Here is a 23,110-nt window from a genome sequence, read left to right as displayed (position 1 = left end):
CTGGCCATTCCCCTCTGACCTCTGACATCAACGAGGCATTTTGGCTCACTGGACGTTTTCTCTTTTCTCTGTAAACCCTAGAGATGGTTGTCTGTGAAAATCCCAGTAGATCAGCAGTTTGTGAAATACTCAGACCAACAACTATGCCACGTTCAAAGTCCCTTAAATCACCTTTCTTCCCCATTCTGATGCTCACTTTGAACTTCAGCAGCTCGTCTTCAACATGTCTACATGCATAAATGCATTGAGTTGCTGCCATGTGATTGACTGATTATATATTTGCATTAATCAGCAGTTGCAGAGGTCTACCTAATAAACAGGCTGCAGAGTGTACAAACAAAATCTTGGTAACACAACTTCAAATGTAATGTGCACCCATTAAAGTGCACAAACACGCACGCAAAGAATTTATGGATTAAAACCAACATTAAAACACAAATTTATGGCATGCATGAGGTGAAACCACTTATCACCCCACACACAGCTTTGTCAGTGCAACCTTATGAATACATCAAGAACAGCAAGTGACATGCATAAAGTGAAACACACACACACACAGACACATTGACCTCTCCACTGCATCGCCTACTGCGGGGATAATGAAAAGCATCGAAAAATAACACTGATAAAAAGGCGATTACATGCTTCAAATACTTCCCCCTCTCTGTCGTCAGTCATTAGCTGTTAAATGGAAGGGAAAGAAACAACGGACTGAAGCGTAGTCATTATCTTGAGGATTTGTTCTGTTTTTAATTGAGGTGTATTCGATATGAATAGATATTTCACACTACTAGTAGAGATTGTATCAACCCCGTAAAGGAAAGTACAGGTTCTCTTCTCTTTTCCTAATTCACAGGCGCTTTTTCAGCCAAGATTTTAATCCCTTTCTGGTTGGAACATTCTATCTTTCGATCTGTCTACTTTTCCTCGTGTTATCTTTGTCCTCATCTCTCCGACTCGCTCTTGTTGACTAACTCTCTTATTCACGCACACACACTTTTGTCTTTGTCGTTCTCATTCTGTCTAGATCTTCCCACATGTGCATTCCTTCTTTCTTTCTGCCTCTATCTCTCCCTCTTTTTCTGTCTCGTTATGAAAAGTAGAGCGTTATGCAGTGAAGGTAAATGGGACATGTAATGAGCGGATTGAAGTCCATTTAAAGCTAATGATCTATCTTACAGTTTAACAGTGTGCGAGGGAGAGAGGAGAAGAGGGAAACACAGAAAGATAGATGGTACACACTTTACATGATGAAGTACAGGTCAAAAAATCCTATCAGGAGAGATTAAGTAAAGGTCAATCTGCATCTTGCATACACCACTTTAAAAAATATATATATTACTGTCATACTTACTTACAAATGACTGTCATACAGTCATTTGTAAGTAATTTGGCTTTATAGGATGCTGCAGGCTTGTGCCAGTTGGCAATGGGATTGTATATCAACAATTAAGAAAGAGGACAATTGTTTTTCATATGCTGATATAAAGGCTATTTTAACTTAATCACAATCAAAGCTACGATGTCATAAAAATAACCTCTAGAATGTGCACCCTACTTTGCATTTAGAGATGTTTCTGGTGGACCGTAATGTCCGCCCGCTGAGCCCCGTTAATCATCACAAGTGACGAGTAAAATTTAAATCCTGATTACAAATCAGTTTGCCGACTCTTTTCACTGGATCTGACGCCCTGAGTGTCAATTGTTCATAAGCTTTATTCACCAAAACGATGCTCTGCACTCCAAAACAGTAGCTAGTGTTATGCATAGGATCTGAATCGTGATATAAAGGACAAGATAATAACGTTAAATGAAACACGATGTTGTGATTTTGCCGCAACAAGCACAAACATGGACTTTTACAAAAGAGCTGCTGTTTGAATAGAGGACACATTTTATATATTTTTGAATGTTTTATATCAAATGTTATAACATTTGTCATTTATCAAAACCACCCATAATGACAAAATTTGGGCGTTTGTTAAAATAGCACACATACATAAACAGATGGTTTGATGTAAAAAAAAATGCTGCAGTTTCGTTGAATTTAGGCTACAAAACCACTGATCTAGGTTTAGGGCAAAAAACCTCCTGGTAAGATAAGGAAGTAAAAAACGTTAATATATATGTCATATTTTGCTGCCTGTACAAACAACCTATGGGATTGTTTTTGAGGGGAGGCCAGTCTAAATGTTCACACATGTTTAATCAAATCATTCAATCAAAATTACTTTATGTATCCCAGAGGGGAAATTCAGTTAGTCTGTTAGCTCTGGAAGAATGAGACAGCCTGATGGCTGTAGGAGAGAAGGATCTTTTGAATCTCTCTGTCCTGCAACAGAGAGAGAGGAGCCGTCCACTGCTGTTTTTTTGGTCCATAAAGGTTTTGTGTAGCAGATGATCCAGGTATTTCAAGATGGCCTCAAATATCTTGACAGTCCATCTCTCCACCACCTCCTCCAGTGTGTCCAACCTGGCTCCAACCACAGAACCAGCTCTTTTGACCAGTCTGTCCAACCGCCTTGCATCGCTGTGTCTGTGACTGCAGCATAAAACAACACACTTGCTGTAGTTCTGCCCCTTTTTATAGAGAGCATCTGTGTTTAGGGACCAGGCCAACTTATTATCCAGGTGTACACCCAGAACATACACCTGTGTCGGTTGTAAAAGGCTTAAAGGTTTGATTATTGTAATACTCCTTCAGAAGCTGATCCAAGATAAATGCCTACATTAATAATAATAATAAACGTCTCCTACTCCTGTCACCCCCTGGCATCAAATTGCTTATTGATGATGTTAAATAACCACGATTAAACCATATGAAATTAGAATTGATCAACCAACCCTAGTATGCTGGAGACAGAATAAACAATGCAGCAGACTGGAAAGGGTAAAAGAAACATGGGATCAGACATTTTACATCAGTTTTATAGTCGAGGAAACACAAACCTGAGGGCAAGTTGGATGTGGGGAACAAGAACTTGACATGTAGAAGAATCAAACACTCCTCCAGTCCTGTATAGTTCAATCCCACAAACTTATAAAAGAAATAAGAGCACTTGCACTACAACAAACTGCAGCAAAAACAAACACCGAAGCATTTGTATTTGCATTCCCTCTGTGTGACTGATCCACAGTGAAAATAGGCAGGCTTGAAGACGTGTAATGTGCCAATCTCAGTGACCAGAGAGGGATGCAGTGAAGATTTCTTATCAGAGTTGTTTCAGGAGTCTTGCCGTGGATAGTAGATGTGACTGAAGATGAGACATGAATCCACAGCACAGTGCTAGAACTGGGTTATGCTAGTAGCACAGAGACAAAATGCTCAGCATCCTTGCTTTCCAGAGAACACTCCAGGAACGCTACACTGTTCATTTTCAAAGCCACCAGCATGATCGCCACTGTAAGCCACTATTCTGCTTTTTTCACACTGCTTTTTCCACTTTAAAGTGCACAGGGAGCGGCCGGGAGGCAGACAGAAAGCAGTCGCTTTGGAAAAAGTGCTGTGTCTGGCATCTTTTTAAGTAGCGCAGTTCAACATCTTAGAGAAGCATTCATGACAGTGACGGACTAAATAATATGAGAAAAAGAAGTGGGGATTTACAAAATGTAGGCAGCCAACAACAACAACAACAACAAAAACAAACAGACTGAAAATGGAGGAAGTAGCTGCAGGAAAGTTGGTAGTCGATGTTTTCTGTGACTGGAGCACATTGGCTGCTGTAGCTGGTACACTTCACTGATAGAAGCAGCAACTCCAGTAAGTCACTGTGATAACAAAACTGCTTTTTATTATCAGTACAACTTGTGGCTGAGGCAGCACTTTAACGGCAAAAACCACAACAGCGTGAATGCCCGCCTTATGTAGGCAAGAAAAGCTCCCACATGCAAATGTGACAATATTTACTGGACATATATAAAAAAGCAATATTGGAGTCACATTGTCTGAGAAGATAACTTTTCGTTTTCAGTCTCAGTTAGGAAGGGTTGAATGTGCTAAAAACAGGCATCACAAGTTGGTTATTTTATCTTTGATTAATCACTGATGACATTTCCAGAAACATGACAAGTATTGTGATATAAAATTGCATGTAGTATGACAATTTCATGGACATGAGCTTTGCAAAAACAGCAACATGTTGACCTTATGTTAAGATTTTGTATGTACAGTAAATTGTACAGTAAACACTTCTGATCATCATTACCCATCCACACACACATTCATACATTGTGCATGCAACATGCATTGTACATGCCACCATCAGTAATTAACATTAACATGAATGGAGCAATTTGGGGTTCTGTATCTTGCCCAAAGACACTACTGATCAAACCACTGATTAGTGGGGGACAACTCAGACTGGTCTTCTCTCAGAAACATCAATAAAATATGTTTGTATGCAGCAAAAAACGACTCAAATTTACATTTTAGACTGTCATCTTGCAGACGTAGTAGTAATGATCGACGGCAATGCAGCATATTCTGTGGCCCACGGTTTCGTGAATCACATTTTTTAACATTTACGTTTCACATGTTGCATTTACATACATTTATTAACTTTTTAAACTGTCTTTAAAACACCACCAGGAATTTTTCCTGGACATCTTGTTGGACCATTGGACAATCTGAGCCACAGTATATTGTTTTAATCCATTCAGTGTTGTTTCTGATAAAGGTCACTAGATGGAAACATGCCATACAAGTGTCTTGATTCATTATTATATGATAGCCACCATTTATAATTTGATAAATAAGTTAAGTAATTACATAATACGAGCTACTTACATCACTACACATCCTGATATAGTGAACGGAAAAATGATCAACCAAGAGGTTTAATGTTGAATGTTTGTCAGACATACCACATAGTCATTTGAGGCTGTATTGAAAAACTGGGCCAACCCTCTGCTGTTGGTTGAAATCAGTGAGGAGTCTGTGTCTTTCCAATGCAGTGCTATTGTCGTTCTGAACATGGTTTTAATCAAACCAGACATCAGTGACATCAATCAAAACCCAATCCATCTTTTAAAAACTACAAATCATAAACCGTCAAACATATTTTCTGTCCTCTTTGAGGTACTGCATCACATTTGATTTCTGATGTGTTTGTGATTGTGTGTATGTATCAACTGTGACCCGAGGCTTCAGGCTTCCTTCAGTATGTAATGTGAGAGAGTAAACCTTAAGTCCTGCTGTTTCTGCTGTTATCTCACAATCCTTGTTTTCTCTCCCTCTCATAACACAAACACACCTTGTTTTCTCTCTGATGCAACTCACCCATGACATTGATTGATTGACAATATTTTCTGGCAATATGGAAACACTAGCAGTTTGTTTGATAAACCACATTCACCTTCTTTCCACCTTTCCCTCTTCATTCATATCCTATGCTTTGTCCACAACATTTCACTTGTTTGTGACTATTTTATTGAGATGACAATGTCAAACTTTGTTTGTTGCTGTTGCTCTTATCATTGTTATGGTGGACATCTTTTTGTTCCCATATTTAAAGACAGAGACAGACAGGGGGAAGAGTGTCACAATGTAATACACTTGAGATGTGGTAGGAAAAGGTGAATATGTTTGTTTAAATAAATAGATGTAATATTTGTTTGGCAAAATGAGTGACATTAGTCCTAAAACACTGACAGCAAGCTGCCAAAGGTGTAGACAGAGATAAAGGTAAAGAAGGAAGAATTTCAATCAGTCTATAAAAAACTACGGACTGCAAAACAGACAGATGAGTGGTTGGAAAGCTAGACTGACAGTCAGGCAGATTGACAGTCCCGCATACTTTTAATTAAACTCCAATTTTAGTTTATCTACGTACTAATCCTTACAGTCCTGTATTTTGTGCCTATCTTTGGTGATAAGCTCTGGTATTTTGCCATTGCAGTCCCTGGATCACTAGTCCACCAAGCAGTATGGCAGTTCTGACATATAACTCTTTAGGTTTTCCGTTGGAAGTTTTAGGTTGGAAATGTCTTGCAAAGACCACAAAAGAAGAGACCATCTTCCAGGATAAATATACACTGAACAACAGTATAAACTCAACACTTGTTTTTGCTCCCATTTTTCAAGAGTAAGAAAAAAAAATCGACGGCCTTTTCTATGCACACTGGAGGTGTATTTATCCTAAAAATGTGTTCATAAATTTGTTTAAATCCATGTTAGTGAGCACTTTTCCTTGCAAAGATATTCCATCCACCTGACCATGTGTGCCATATCAAGATGCTGATTAAACAGTATGATTATTACACAGGTCTTTGAGTTTATAGTGCAGCAGTCAGCATGCACAACAAAGCAAAATCCAGCGTTCATTGCTTTGGTTTGTAGAGTAACAAAAATAATAATAATAATAATAATAATAATAATAATAATTGTACCTTTACTCAACACAGAAATCCAAAAAACCTGAATACTATTATTTGCAACCTTTAAGAAGTTGCATAAAATAATTGGAGTTCAAGAAGATTCATCTTGATCTTGCCTGCAATATAATAACTCATTCAACCAGTTTCAATGGAGAAAAAAAAACTCAATTTCAGTCACTGTTTGCACCACATTGAGCATGGTGAAAAGGAAGGACGGAGGAGATCAGACAGAAGAGAAAAGAAGACCATAGCCAAGCATGAACAATGTCAAGGCTACAGGCCTGTCTCCATACACCATGATGTTCCTGTGTTCATCATGCATCAAGTTATCAAGAAGTTTAAAATTCATGGTATTCTAGCCAACATAGCCAAGAGGACACAAGAGAAAAGATTGCAACAAAACACTGTTTGAATGGCGGAGTTGATTGATTCAAGTTGACCTTCAGACACAAGGTACAGCTGTTTCAACTTCATCCATGCGTCGTCCACTTAACGAAAGGGTGCTCTATGATAGGAGAGCCCAGTGTTAACATAGAGACAAGAAAGTCTGGTTGTAGTTTGCCAAAACATTCCTGCATAAGCCAAAATCCCTCTGGAAAAATGTCCTGTTGACCTGACCTGTTGTAGATGAGACCATAGTAGAGCTTTTTGGGAAATCAAATAAACTCTTAAAATTACATAAAATCATGAATCCTTTAAAGAAAATAACATAGTACCAACAGTCATACATACTGCAGGTTCAGTAGTGTTGGGGTTGCTTTGCTGCCTCTGGTACTGGGTGCCTTGTAGATGGATTTGGCATAATGAATTGGGTAGATTACCAAGCTGAATCTCTTTTAAAGGTCATGGTAAAGGTCCTCCAGCAGGACAATGACCCAAAACACAAATCAAAAAGCTCCCAAGAGTGGTTCAAAAGAAGATACTGCCCTGAGCAACGCGTCCAGATGTAAATGGTATTCAACACCTGTGTAGAGATCTTAAAACAACAGTGGGAACAAGGTACCATTCAAAACAGTAGAAAGGTGTAGGAATCTCATTGAAGTCTAGAGGAAGCACTTGACAGAATTTCCTCCCTTGTCTGTCCTACCAAATATTAATTCCCAGGATATCAATATTTCTGTCAACACCATTTGTGTTTATTATCATTATGTAATTGTATTTATTTATTATTTTTTACGTCCAAGAGTGCCAATATCTTCTGCCACAGCCATAAGGGCAACACTACAACAAAACACACCCTTGAGTAAGAACACTTCTTTGGCAGGGACACAAAAATCAATCAACAATTAAGTGACCCAAAAGTTTGAGGAGTCTCACACAGCAGCATCACTGCGCTGACGCTAGCTGACATTGGGTTACCTCAGGTCTCTAACTTCCTCTGATGCTTGGCTCCACAGCAGAGAGAAACAAGCTGCTGCACAGTCAATATCTCCCTGTTTCTTTCCACCCTTTCATCCTCTTATCCCTCCCTCGGTGCCTTCTTCTCCTTCTTTCCAAGTCCTGGGGTCATGAGAAGGCCCCCTGGGGAGAGTCAGCCCTAATACAGGCAAGGGCAACAGAGAAGGATTTGTGATCTGTGCCCCTTCCCCCTTATCCCCCGCTCTATTTCCATGTATCTATCTAGCCTTCCATCTGAGAAAGTTAAAGAGGACTGCAGAGGAACTCAGGCCCTATCAGACTCAGGGGCATGGGAAAGGATTTTATTCGGAAAGGGTAGAATACTGTATGATAATGGTTTATAAAGAGAAAGCTTGGGACAGTAAGTTTCTCAGATACAGATCCAGATATTTAGTTTGCCTTTTTACAAGCACAAGTGCCTATTTCTAAGCAAAGGGAAATTATTAAAACACAGTGCAGAGTATACATATCTCTACATGCTTTACACTACCGATTGGTTGCCTTAATATAAAGAGAACATCTCAACCTTCTTGACATACTATCTGGAGCATCAGTTTTTATCATAAATATATATATAGTTTCATTTTGTGTTTTCTCTGTACTCTTGACATCATTGTAAATGAGGGGTTGCCCTCAATGATTCCTCGAGAAATTAATAAAGGATAAATGAAATGAAAATTTTATAATTATTAATGTGATACTTCTGATGCTGTAGATGGTAGAAGGTGTATTTGCTTCCCATTCTTTTCTATGTGGAATAGGGTGAGACACATTTGCATCCCAACTTTACCTGCCTCCTTCACTTCACTCCAGAGTTTAATCTGATTGAACTTTGACATATGAAATTGTGACGCTCCTTAATTTCATGTCAGTTGATTGATCTCATGAAGGAAATATTGATGGTTTTCAGTGACGGGTAAATGGTTATGGGATCTTCTATAGGGGATGTTCACAACCCTACTCATGCTATTTCCTTTCCACTTCAGCTGATTGAGAGAATTGATGTATATATCAAGGCTGGGTTCAGCACATTGTGTGTCTACAATGTTTTTGGAGCCATATGCCCCTTTTTAATATCCCGTCTATGCAAAGTTTCATGCATCTGCTCCCCAATATTCTCAAATGTATATGGATTTCCACATACAGCAAACCTCTTTGTTTAAAAAAAATTTAAATTTAGGAGTTCCTAATTTCTTTGGGATTCAGGGATCCTCAGTTGAAGCACTGAGGATCCCTAAATCCCAGTTTGACTGCCACTAGATCAACCACTATCACCGGCTGGGGAGAACCGCTTTATCCATCCATCCTTTCCCAAGTGGAAAATCCCCAACACAGAGAAATTTATAGGACTGGGAATGTGTTTAACCTCCCTCCCCTCAACAACTACTCCCTCAGGGTGTCACGCCTAATGAGAATGTTTTTCTTCCACTTCAGTTTTTTTTTTTTTTTTATACTCTTGTAGCTTTTTTCCTAACATCTGTGCTCAGGAAGCTTTGTAATGGAAGATCAAATCCTCACAGTGTCAAAGGTGAATTTCTTCTTGTTCTCTGTCCTTGTGTTCATCCCTCGACAGTATGTCTCCGTCCAAATTAAACCAGAACCCATGGTGAGGTCAACCCCTGAAAGTAGCTTTGGGGGAGTCAATCGGTCTTCCCGTTGTTCTGTCCTTCTCTTGTCTAATCCAGTGGTTTTATAATCTTGGTACTCAGGAGGGCTGCTGTTTTTCTTAGGGGGCAGGTAATGGTTGTTAATTGCATACAGCTGGTGTCCTAGGTGTAAAACAGCAGCTGGTTGAATAGAAAGAATGATAGGCAGCAGGGTTCAGAGTCCTGAGATAGAACCGCTATTTTGAATAAAACTAATGTCACCCTGCTCTACCCTTGTTTCTGCCATTCATCCGTCCATCACAGCAAGACTGACATCTATATGTAGATTAAAGCAAAACTTTTCTGCCACTGTCTCATCTACGTCTTCCATTGTACTCTGTCGCTTTCTTCTTCCTAACCTTCAATATAATCAAAACACAGCTCTAGTTTTCACATTCTAAGTTGTGAGCAAAAGTTGTTAAACATGTTTCTCTGTAGTAGGTCCCTAAATGACAAGAGTGCTAATGTGACTTAATGGCCTTGGGTCCTAGGGGTACTTCCAATTTAACCCAATTACAGACTGTAAAATTTTATGAGTCCTTGAAGTAGGGATTGGGAAAATGATTCACCCTGTGGCCTCCACTTTCTTTTCCTCCCTCATCCACACATCCAACAGTTCACTCAACTCTGAATAAGTTTACAAACACCTAAAGTTAATGTTGGAGTCATAAAATCTCCTTAATCCCTTAATTTTCCTGCTTGTATGGAAAATATTTTGACGCGTCTCTACTTGAATAGACTAAAACCCAGTGGAGAGGGACAAGAAGAGTAAAATATGTTTGATTCTAAGCACACAGAGTGCTCATTATCTTGAATATTAAAATGGTCCAAAGTCAGAGGTTTTGCAAATAACCCACCATGCCTTGAACCTTCACATTAGAGAAGTATACTTTACATTTACATTTAATTGAGGTTATAGTCCTCCAATGACTGATAGAAACAACAATGTGATCTGAATTAGACCCACTTCCCACGCAAATTTTGAAGTTGGAGTCTCAAAGCAGACTTGATTTAACCAGGTTTTTCTTGTGAAGCAGCCAGATGGAGGGGCATGGTGTGGGATGGCAAAGTACACCACCTAATTAGCTCCACAAAAACTCAGAGAGTAAACCCGCCCCTAGCTGTTTTTTAATTAAAAAGTTGGGGTTTGTGTCAAAGTAATTGGAAATCATTAAAATTTCGAAAGAGCCACATTCTCTTTGAACTGTGCCTTTGGGAAAATCTTCTCTTCACACTAGAGTTCCCATTAAAGAATAGCAGTTCACTTGCATGATGGTTTTTGAACAATGCTTGTTTATTTAATGCTTAGGGTCAACTTGATAGATGGATCGATTGGAAAAGAGAAAAACTTGATTTGTTTTCATCTGTTGTCACTCTCATTCACTTCATTCCTTTCAAACGAGATCACCAAAGCAGTGCTATGTGAGAAGTTCAGAGAGAACTATTTGGCTCCTACGATTGAGATGCTGATTGTAAGATCGAAATCCTTATACAACAGCTGAATTCACTATCTACTCAATGTATTTACAACTTTTGGAGATGTCACCAATCAGGAAAAGCAAAATCACATTTGAAAAAGCACATTAACTTTCCTGCAATTTGCTGTCCTGCGATTGGATTTTGGATGCGTCCAACACCTCACTTTTCCTTGGTACAACAAGGACAATCAGCCCTGCCCTGCTTTGCTCTGTCTCTTATTGATTAGACACACAAGGAAATCATTGAGAACAAAGAGAGAGAGGGAAGGCAAGCTGAATTACAAGCGAGCTCAGTTATGGGAACGATCCATAATGTATCTGTATTTCTGTGTGTTTTTTTTGTGTATTTGTTGATTGCCATGTTCTACAAATTAAAGTAGTACCTCTTCCCAGATATTGACATTTAGAAAAAGTGTTTACTTTTACTTAAACAATCAGATGTGATAAGTATGTGGCTGGTGGGGAGGTCCTGATGTCTTGTCTTACCAGTGATCAGTTACAAGTTACAGATTTACCTATACAGCATAGTTGTGCTGCACATAATTGGGGTACATGCTAATAAATCATAGTCAAGTAAAAAAAAGACATGGTGGACCATTTAATATCTCCATGGCCTGCAGATATTAGATATTTTCTTTCATGAGCAAAAGTGTAAGAAACTTTTTGCAGGGAGTTCAGTTTAAAACGTTGCAAGGACAAAATTGATTGTATCTGAGCCAAAGCACAAAGAAAGGAGCACATCACAAGCCAAACTATTTTATGATGAACAAGTAACTTTTAGAAACTGCATTAAAAACCTCACTACAGAGGAGCTATCAAGTTATAAAGTTCATTTTGTTCTGATGTAGGTAGTACACAATGCAAGTCCTAGACCATGGCCAGGCCATGTTGGGCCTTACAAGTAATTAAAAGAATATTAAAATCAGTTTAAGAGTTTAACTGGCAACCAATGAAGGAGACCCAGAGTTGGGGTGATATGGACCTTGATCTTAGTCTTAATTTCGAGCAGCAGCAGTGCATTTATCAGTGCAATAAGCCGTTATAAGTCAGGAACAGACAAAACCAATATAATTTGGTTGATATTTCTTTGGTTAGAAGGAGCAGAATTGAATGAGATTGTTGACATGTGGTTATCCATCTAAATTGTTTAGTATGAGTTGATGAATGTTGGAGACATTTGCCGTAGAGACGTCTGCCTTGTCTTGAATGTAATGGAACAAGATGGCACGTCACTTTAACCTGACACTGCCAGATGGTTTGTTACACAGAAGCCTTCGTTGGAAACTGTTTGGAAAAGGGCAGACACTTTAAAAAAAAAAAAAAACCTGGCAGGTGATTGGACGAACCATCTGTCTATCAGCTCCATACACCATTCTTGCTGAAACCACGAGGGACACGAGCAAAAGCCTTCAGTACTGTTCTCTACTCTTCTAATGAAGAAATACTCCACAGTTCTAATTGAAGCTATTGCAGCATCCATGCTTACCTCTTTAGGAGCCACCATTGATGTTTTGAACAAACAGTCACCTCTTGGTGTCATCATAAACACATAGCTGCCAGAAGTTCCTCACAGGAAGCTGATTTGTCAGAACCTTTGGTTGTGCAACTCCAACACATTACTTGGAGCCTGATGGATGGATTTGATGATCTTGTGATCTTGTAATTTTGCATGATCTTGTGATATAATCCAGCTGCTGTGCAAGGTAAACCTTGATTGTGGTGCTATAGATACAAAAAAGCACTATAGGTAAGAGGGGGAATATGTATTTTTTGATTTAGGGGTGAATTTTCTTTAACCAAGTGGTAAGTTGTCAAAGATGCACTGCAGAGGGAATCCTCATGCATGCTAAGTCATGCTAGTAATTGATGAACCTCGCTCTAAACTTGAACACAAACGTGCTCCTTTCTCCTTTTTCTTTGAAACAAATTGCTCCCAGAAGTCATTGCATGATTCCAGTGATTTTTGCTTGCTTTGCTTTTTGCTGTGAATAATTTATTCACAGAGCATCTGAACAATGTAGACGTTGTTCTGTCATTGTTTGTCTTTGTTGATTGTTCATCTTTGTTAGTTATTGTTTGTCAACTGCTGTTAATCATTGGATGCTGTTGTACACATCTTGAGGGGGAATATGTGGAAATAACAACACCCAGTTAATATTCAACAGTCTCGCCATATTGCCACGCATCTGTTCCTTGTGTGAATATCTGAGTGTGTGTGTGTGTGTGTGTGTGTGTGTGTGTGTGTGTGTGTGTGTGTGTGTGTGTACGTGAGCTCAGCTGTTGGGTTTTTCTGTGTGTGGGTTGCAAAGATAGACGGCTGTTAATATCAGATTTTGCGACAGAGCCAAATGTTCCACTGTGGATAAAGACTATTACAAATGGCTAGAGGCTGTTTTGGCGAGACACTGAAATCACAGCAGATAAATAACATTAAAGAACACAGAACTCACAAACACACACACAGATACACAGACACACTCAGAGATCACGACACCTTGTATGCATACCCGCACAAGAACCTCATCCAAACACTGCTACAAGCAGCTGCATTGTGTTTGCTATTATGAGAAAATCTGACTTCATGGTAGAAATTCACGGCAGGATACTGAAAAGAAAACACTGAAAATGTGCAGTAAAACATATTGAGACTCGGCTCAGGGTTATTAGTGACTCTGAAAGCCACCATCAGTCTTTTATTTCATTTGGAAACTAAAAATTTACTTCTGACTGGTAGCTATGTAGCACAACTTGTTATTGGTAGCAAATTGTGTTCCTGGCCCCACTAATAATGATAAAGGCATCATACTGTGCCCTCAGGATAACAAGCAGTTTTGCCCCTGTAGCTGGTGTAAAGCTTCACTTACTACCAAAAACCCCAAAAGACTTTAGATCAAACCCTTTGTGGTCTACCAGTGTGCTTTTCTCATGAATAATTCTTATCAAATTATCATTTCTCTCATACTTTGTAACTTTTAATGAAATGTGCCAACAGAAAACGAATAACTTCAAATAGATATTCAATTTTTACGTGTAGTTCAAAATTGGCCACTTCCAGTAGATTAATTGTGAAATAACTTTGAAATTAAAATAAAATTGAAAGGAGTTTAAGACCAACTGAAGGAAATGTTGGAGATGTGATGATGGGTCTTTGGCAGACATCATGACACGCTAATCTTGTAGGCACTCAGACATCAATTTCACTGTGCTTTCTTATCTCCAGGTTTTACTGTTTTCACTTGGATCTCACTGGATTTACTTGGATTCTGCTTAAGCTTACTTTATTTCTTTTATTATGGACTTCACTGGGTTTCAATCATCAAATTATACTTGTTTAAGATCAAAACAGTACTTTCTGTCAACAGAAAAGTAACATAATTAGGGCTAAAAATGGAAAAATATGTCCTATCATCTTATATTTATTATGATTTTTTTTCTTTTTGTGAAAAAGTAGATGACTATCATCCACTCTTAGCTGGTTTTAAAAGTTTATTTAGGAAATAATTCAACTAACTTTGTCAAAGGTCATGTAGAGGTAGACTCCAGTCAAACTGGGAATGAGGAGAGAAACTGAGAGGAGGTGAGGTGAAAAGGAAAACAAAAATGTAAAAGAAGAGGAGAAGCTGATAAAGAGAGAGAGAAAAAACAGGCACAGCCAGAATCCAGCCAGGAGGTGAGAGACACACTGATGGGATGACTGTGGGAGTGCAGGCAATGAGGCAGATGACGAGAGAAAAGAACAGAGCTGATCTGATGACTGTCGTTGTCTCTGTTGAGGCTTTCTTTTCTTACTATCAACACTCTCTTTCTGCTTCCCCCCTGTTCTGTCGTTTCATTATTTGTTTTTTCTTTCTACTCTGTGTGTCCACTAGGGGGAGGGTATGAACTACCCTATATTACCTGGTCATATCTATATATCTACTGCACCAGCTGTTTGCTCTCTTCTCTTCCTTCTCTCCAGATATATATAGGATGTGTTTCAGGAATGTGCATTCTTTTTCTCCTGCATTTTTTTTCAAGGATTCATCTTTGCATCACACATAATGTTTATTTCATCAGGTTTGACTAAAGCCTGCGAGAAAGATGAATCTTTCTGCTAATATTCACTGCGGTTAGAGCTCAGAATTAAAACTCACACCTCCCTGCAGCTCATGGTTGAGAGATGAAGAAGATGGATTTTCTTTAAACACACTTTCCCCTCACTAATTAATTTGAGCCTGTACTTACTGCCAAAAAACCCTGAAAAAAAACCCAAAACAAAAACAAATAATTCATTTTAATGCTTTACTTCCTCTTATACGTGGCCCAAAAAGTAGAAACTAAACTTTTTTGCTCACAAATACATTTGATTTAGCTGCTAGTCGTACTGTTAGAAAACTGCATGCATTATTTGGGGTGGTGACAACATGTGTCAGTATTCTTGTTTAAAGTGGCAATCCTATGTCAAATAAAAACCAATGAAGAGTAGAGGTGGGTATCAGTGATAAATACCTTAAATTTTAAATTTGGACTCATTAGTTGGCACAAAGAGGAGCTGAGGTTTCATGCATTTAAACGAACACTTAATGGGAAAGTTGTAGAAATTAGTATTGAATCTGCCTTAGTTACAAAATAAATAAATAGGAAATAAAAAAGAGAAAATCCTCCAAAAAGAATACCTTTATTTGTGTTGAATTTAACATGCAGTACATACTGGGTTAATCTTTGGGTTGTGCTTCCTATTGTTGATTCCTGTTGCCTATGCCTTTTTTCTTGCACCTTCTGCAACAAGCTTTTTTCATCAGCACAAAATGCAGTCGAGGCAGAGGTTTCTGTACATTAAAGGGGAACAGTGGGGTTAGACGCCTTTCCCAGGGGTACTTTATCAGTTTTTATGGGATCAGAGTGACATTCACAGTCTCATTTCCCAACATATGTTCTTCCATCTGTATAACCAATAATGTGAACATCTAAAGTTGCACACTTGCACATACGCCTCTAACCTCGAGGACCTTGTTGTTTTTTATCTGTTGTGTTAATCCTGGTATGTTCTGCTGTGGCAATTACTTATGAAATTATCTTCAGTATTTTGTATTTGTTCTATTCTTATCTAGATCCTTCTCTATGCTGCTGAAAATACCCATCTTCCCCACAGGGATTATTAAAGTTTCATCCAATCTTTGCACCATTTGCAACACATATTAAACAACAAGGAGTGTAATACAGCTGCTACATTTGTCAATAATGCAGCAGGGGCCTGTTGCTGCCTCTTAAGATGATGTCTCTTTCCACTGTCACACTGAGCCTCAAGTCTGCCAGTGTGATTGATCGCTAGGCAAGCAGCTGCACTTGTTTAAAAGTGTACTTTTGAGTTCACTGAATATCATTTCTATCATATTAATATCTTCATATTTGACTTCTTAAACCTGAAAATGGTTCGTTTTCAGCGTTCTCACGACTGCCTGCTCCTCATCACATCATTAAAAAAGCTGTGTTGCATTAGAGAAGGCGTGAGCCGCCGATGGGTTAAGACAACGCACACACTACACAGACTAAATGCACTGTGCTCTTTTTATTGTCTTTGTGAGGGAGCTCTAATGTCTCTCTGCTCAGATGTGTTTTCTGTCGGGCTCTGCTGTATGGAATACTGAGACAATGCTAATGAAGCAAAGCAGAGACTGTCCCGCTGTTTTTCTGACCTCGTCTCTTCAATAGGGAGCGAAGCAAGCACACCTACCTTTCTCTGTTTGTCTGCATGTGTTCATGTGGTAAAGCATCAGGAAAACAAGAAACTTTTTTCATTTTGGATCCTTTATGTCTCTCTTTTTTATGTTTGAAAGCAGAAAGCAACTCTGTGTCTTGAAATAGTTCAGTAGTATCACCGTTTTTTCTCATGGGGCAAATTAGTTTATGGCCTTCAAAAGATGTAGATATAGAGCTGTAACTGTTACACAAGAAAAGTTACTTTTGCTTCAGTTGTCAAAAGTTAGATAGACATAAATGCACAGTTATATGGAAAGTGTTTTAGTTTCTTTTTCTTGATCCAGTCTTGTACATTGCATACATTCATTTATGCATTCATTATCCATAATTGCTTGTCCTAATTTGGGTTGCAAAGGGGCTGGAGCCAGTCACCGCTGACACTGGGCGAGAGGCAGGGTACACTCTGGACAGCTCGCCAGACTATGTCAGAGCTGACACACATCAAAATGGACAACCACTCACTCTCACATTCACACCTACAGGCAATTTAAGAGTCCCCAATTAAACCTAAGCTGCATGTCTCCTCCTCTGGGAGGAAGCCAGAGGACCCGGAGAGAACCCACACTGACACAGGGAGAACATGCAAACTCCACAGAAGGGCACTAAGCCTCGTGTGAGGTGACATCGCTAACCACTGCACCATGCTGGCCTACAACGAGTACATTTCAATATAAGTGAGTGACACTGGTGAACCTCATTAAGGTTTTAAGTGATATACTTAACATTATATTCTGACCAGATATGATGGTCAGATGAATATTTACCATTATTCCAGACACAATATTTTTTTCCTCTCACCCATCCATTCTCTCCCCACCCCCTTCTTGCTTTTTCTATGTAAATTGTTATCTCCAACTTTGTCTCTGTTCTAGCAAAAACAAGTCAGTGAACAACGGATGAAATGGTTGAAGTTGCGGAGGAGTGAAGCTAGTCTTTCACTACTGATTAAATTATCAGCTTGGCGCCCCATCCGAAGCACAAAGGCATGAAATTGCTTGACATTTTTTCTCCTTACGCACTCTGCCATTAGCCATTTCCTCAGCTACATTTCACAGCCAGGAGGACAGCGAGAGCCTCTGAAAGTCGTTTTGGAGTAACTCAAGGATTTGTCAAGCAGTGTGTTGTGAACAGATATACGGGACATTGAACGTCATGGCAAGACAGCTGTGCAAACGCAAAAAACGCTTGAGAAGTAGGCAAAAGTGACTGCTGAGGAACATACTATCTAAATAAATATTTTAATATCAAAGCTAAATCTTTGTGCATATATTTACACACATACACATACACACACTGGGATGCTTACACACATATAGTCCACACATGCACACACAGAGGTTGCTGAGTTGAAATTCAAATTTAAGCACCCAGAGTTGCTGAGGTACAACATTTACTCTCCAGTGGTCATAACCTCCTCTTTAACACCAAACACCTGCACACACACACACACACACACACACACAAATTTCTCTCTCTTGCTCTTTCTAGCACACACAAACATACGCACACATTCTTTCCACAAAGACAAACGTCTAATGTACCTTGACACTCTCCTGTCCCACCTCAGTAACTCAGTGGGGACTTTTATAACTTTTTAAAACAGCCCAAGGCTTTCTCTTTTCACTCTTTTTTTTTTTTTAAACCTGCAGGATTCATGGGGCGATTTAAACAGGCCGCCTCACCCGTTCTCACCCAGACACAGACTCACTGCAAAAGTCAGGAGGCTTTGGAAATACCATATTTCTGCATTCTGTCTCGATTTAACTTTCTAAAAGTCAAAGGATGTCGCTTTCCCTGTCTTCAGTCTTGTTTCAATGCATCACTCAGCACCACTTTTAAATATTTAAAAAGTTTTTAAAGTGCCTCTTGGATGGGGTTAGAAGGTGATGGCAGGGGCACCGAGGCAGGTGACGGAGCATTTAGCGTGAAAAGGTTAAAGGTTTGCATCCCAAATGGCAAGGTGGCGATAAGGTGGTGTGGCTTTCAATGGTTCTGAAGAGGAAAAGGGCAGGATGAATGTCAGCCAAGTCTTCTGAGAAATATAAATCACACTAAAAAGCCCCGATTTGAACATTTCCAACTAGATTTTTTGCACGACTTCCAGAAATACACCAAGTCATTTTCTATGAAAAGAACGCAGTTTTATCCCACAGAACCAGGACTGAACTTGTAGGATGTAGGACCTCAAGGGAAATTTGATCGAGGCAACCTTCATGCACAAATGATATGCGGTTTTCTGTTTCTTTTTTTACACTCAAGATAAAATGAGATGTTCCTCATATCACTGAAAAGCTGAAATGTATGGGAAGTTGTATGCACCCAAAACAGCAATGACGAGATGCATGGATGTTGAGGACAGTCTTGAAAATGTAATCCCGGGGGTTTGTGCGGGTAACCACCCTTGTATAGAAGAGAAAAATTCTCAACCATACTTCCAAGCAGCAACGTCCAAACCGAAAAGTGAAGCTAATGCAAAGTGCCTTAAACTGCATTGTTTCTAAAGGCGACTCCACTGGTTGCAAAAAGAATCTGATTTTATGAAAGTATCTGTAAAAATGACCCAACTTCTCACTCAATGAACATATTTCTGATGAGTTGATGGTCTTAATCTCTAGATGGAACCCTATGCTTTAGGTCAGGATTACCTTGTGATTGACAGTGCACTGTGCCCTTGTGTCAAACTTTCACCCTTTCACAGTGTTTTTTCAATTAATTGCAAAATTAGTAAAATTCCTTGTTCAGCATTTGGTTGTATTCAACAAAACTTTAAAGAGTTGGCTCTATGGATGCAACTTGCTAACCAAGCTAGCTAGCACAAGCTGATGACTATGGCTGTGTCCCAAAGTCAAGGAAGGATGCTCAAACGGCTGGATTTGAAGGACACTACGTCATCGACATCCGCCGAAGGACTGTCCCAATGTCCAGGATGCTCCGGAGGACAGAGTCCTTCTTTTGCCCAAATTCCGAGGATGCATGTGTGTATCCTCCGTGCGCTCCGACTACCCATAAAGCATTGCGCACACCGGTCTACCGGGAGATTTAAAAATGGCGAGCGTAGAAACAGTGACGCCGGCGGCGCAATATGCATTTAAATATGTAGATATTTTCAGTTTACACTGAATGTTATCACATAACTTACAAAACGTGTGTTCAAAGTCAAGCAAAAACATATGAATAAGCATATGCCAGAATATTAAGCTTAAAGATAATAAAAGTCATCTTGATACATTGCCGGTTAAGTTAATTAATGCCGTCTCAGTCGCTAAAGTTATTGTTTATTAATTTATATGCGTCAGATGATGATGTACTATGTGCAACTGTGCCATTCAGAAAGTTATACATTTCTTTATTGTGTTTACAGGGACCGAAAGTCCGCTATTATCCGTTATTGTTATTTATAAATAACTGTTATTGTACTGTACTGTAAAATAAAAAATAAAAAATCACAGAACATATTTCCATGATGAATTATGCGCCGCTGCATTCATGGCACTAAGTAGCGGCCGAATTCAGCCAGGATCAGTTAAATATTCAGGTTTAATCCACTTTGTGGCTTTTACTTGATAAATCGTGGAGATTCAACCTTAAAGCATCTTCTTCCATTTTCACAAATATGTGTCAGAGTGCTGATGCCAGAGACACATTCATGTCGTGAACTGATTTTGAATTTGCGGCGCTGAATTTATTTATTTATTTTTTATTAAACTGATAAGAACAGATACTACACTCGATCTTAGCCAAAGGGCCGAGAGCGGCGCTGAAGTTAAGCAGGACGTCCAATTATGCAATGACGCACAGCTGCACACTCTGAAGGCTGTCCCATTTATGCGTTACACCAGTGAAAGGAAGGACTCTGGCCTCGCCTCCGGAGGACCCGACTCTGAAGGAAGGATCCTACCAAGGAAGGATCCTTGACATTGGGACACAGCTATTGTGTCCTCGTGGCAGCCATATTTGTTCTGTGCATGTGCTGGGTCTATGCCTACTTCCCATTAAGTTTATGGCTGGACTGAAAGCATTAGCTTTTCAAAATTAAATAGATGGCTTCCACTTCTCATATTGAAAGTGAGAATGACGATACTGGTGAAAATAGAAGGATCAAATACTTTATCCAATTCTAAGGTGACTTTGGAAAAACACAAGGAACAAGCAGATTTTTTGGTATATGGTATTTATTTAAAGCATCAAAAGCCACTATTTTTAAAATTCATGCTGTGCCTTAACAGCCAAAATGCCACATGGGGAGCTGGAAAATAACACTTTAAAAACAGAAAGGCCTTAAAATGTATTATTCAGTAAGAAAAGCACAAATAATAAAATGAGCAATGGCTTTATTCCATTTAGCTGCTTTGCTTTCAGAGTCCTGATACTGTGCATGCTGGCTCGTTGTTCCTCACTAGGAAACCTGAATAGAACAAAGCCATCGTTAATGCCATGAGTGAAATGTGTGCTGTGAGCAGAAGTCATTGGACAAAGGACCTCTCTGAAACAATATATTTTTCAAAGATCCACAGATAAATGCAAATTCAACAAATATTCATACTGAGGCAAGAGTGACTGAAAAGATGTGAATAGATTTAAACAGAGATTAGGTCCAATGTCAGGACCAATTGTCTTTCAATTAAACATCCTGCTCAGTGTTGCAAACCCTGCCATGCCTCACAGGCAAGTCACATAATCAGTATTTAAATATAATGTAAATTAGGAATACATTCAATGAATATAGGCAGTAGCAGAAATTGGAATGAAGATCAAACTATAGATATAAAATGTTAACATGAAAAAATACAAATGGGATTGCTGATTGAACTAAAAAAAACTGCGTATTTATATTTCCGACGGATGTTATCTTGAAATTCTTAGATAACATTTTTCTAAAATATGCATAAATTAGTCTTGTCTCATCTTTTTGGCCATTCTTTTTGAATATCTAAGACCCTCCTCTCCCCCTCTTCCTTGGATTTTCTCCAGAAATGAATTAGGATAAAAAACAATTCATGCTGATATATTTCTGTCCTGCTTATCTTGTCAGGTTGGACAAATATGGCACTGTATAAAATGGCCTTGTCGCAGCTGAAGGTCAAAACAGATCTATGAGAGAGAGTAGGGGGGCGAGGGTTTGGTTGGCAGGGAGAGAGAGAGTGAGAAAGGGAGGAATAATATAAGAATTGGAAGCAGAGAGGGAGGGAAGACAGTTTTCCCCTAATAATAATGAATTGCAAAGATAACGGCTTCGCTGCAGACTCCTGCTATCTGCACCATGAAAAGAAAACAACCTCACAGAGGCCTGACCAGAAACTTTATGTGGCTGTGTGTGTACTCATGGTTGTTTATGAGCACCACTGACTGACTTTAAAAAGGGGTCTAATGGTACACAGAATTCATGGTTAGGTTTTACCTCAGTTGAGGAGTCATGTGTAAGTGAAAGGAAAAAACAAATGCATGAGGACATTTTTCTTTTCATTTATTCTGAACGGACTAGTTCAAGTGTCAAAGACAAAATTGTCCTGTTGGGGGCGGAGGTAGCACTTTGGTAAAGGATTTTATTAAAAAGGAATATTTTAAACATTTCTGTATTACATAAATATTAACAGGTCAAAATAGGATTTTAAAAAAGTCTCTTAGGATAGGAAATTGAAAATAACAAAATAAATATAATAATGAAAACTAAATGTGAGCCTAGGGAAGAGTTTCACATCGTTCCAACTTGGCTATATAACAGTGTACCCAAATGCCAATTGCTTCAGTCATTTTATCTCGTTTTGCTTTTGCTTCTAGGCAATTTGACAGCAGCAGGGATAAGAAATTGGTTCAGGGTTTGTTTTTTCCTCATCCAGATGATTGGCACATCTTGAGGACGCTGTCATTAGCATGTTGGATGTGTTTCCATTCTCATTGAATGGTGGAGCAACACCGACACACACACAGTGCTTGTCTTATACACAACTCTCTATCTGTTGCTCTTATAGCTGAGCAGGAACCCCCAGACTGGTCTTCCATATCAACCATTTGCTCTCCCCATAGTGTGACTAACTGTAGCACCTGTTGCTTGCAGCACATGGCAAAAAGTTTCTGGGCGCAACTTGCGTTTCTGAACTGGTTCCTTATTATTTGCATAAATTGAACAGTTCGGCATGAGAAAACAAACTGTTACAGCCCTCCTTAGACTGTAGACATGAGACTAAACGCCTTATGTATTTTATTTTCATAGTAAATAATCACAAAATATGATCCTCAGTTTATGGCCATGTAGGAAGGAGACCATGAAGATGACATTTGTATCTGTATATGTGTGTGAAAGTTTGACATGACCAAAAAGTCTGTAGCAATGCTAGCAGCTCTGTAGAGTTCCACTTTGAGGTAAATGCTATTGTCATCATGCTATGGTCACATGCTAAAAATCACAGTCGCTGTGTTTTTTTATTCTTTGAAGTATGTGCAGCAGCTGCCCTTTTAAAGTACACATTGCTGCAT

The 23,110-nt window shown here is 39.0% G+C and overlaps 1 protein-coding gene and 1 non-coding gene across 2 annotated transcripts in view; one reads left to right on the top strand and one right to left on the bottom strand.

Annotated features, from left to right (window-relative positions):
- Window positions 1-23,110, top strand: part of LOC131974643 (zeta-sarcoglycan) — a 390,877-nt gene that overhangs the window by 339,203 nt on the left and 28,564 nt on the right. The window lies entirely within an intron of this gene.
- On the bottom strand, window positions 20,209-20,395 carry LOC131980078 (U2 spliceosomal RNA). The gene has a single exon (XR_009395180.1). It is a non-coding gene; the product is annotated as a U2 spliceosomal RNA (small nuclear RNA).

Source organism: Centropristis striata, chromosome 1, assembly GCF_030273125.1.
Source record: "Centropristis striata isolate RG_2023a ecotype Rhode Island chromosome 1, C.striata_1.0, whole genome shotgun sequence".
In the NCBI taxonomy this organism is placed as follows: Eukaryota; Metazoa; Chordata; class Actinopteri; order Perciformes; family Serranidae; genus Centropristis; species Centropristis striata.
The sequence above is the reverse complement of the archived record's forward strand: the minus strand, read 5'-3'. Positions and strand labels throughout refer to the sequence as shown.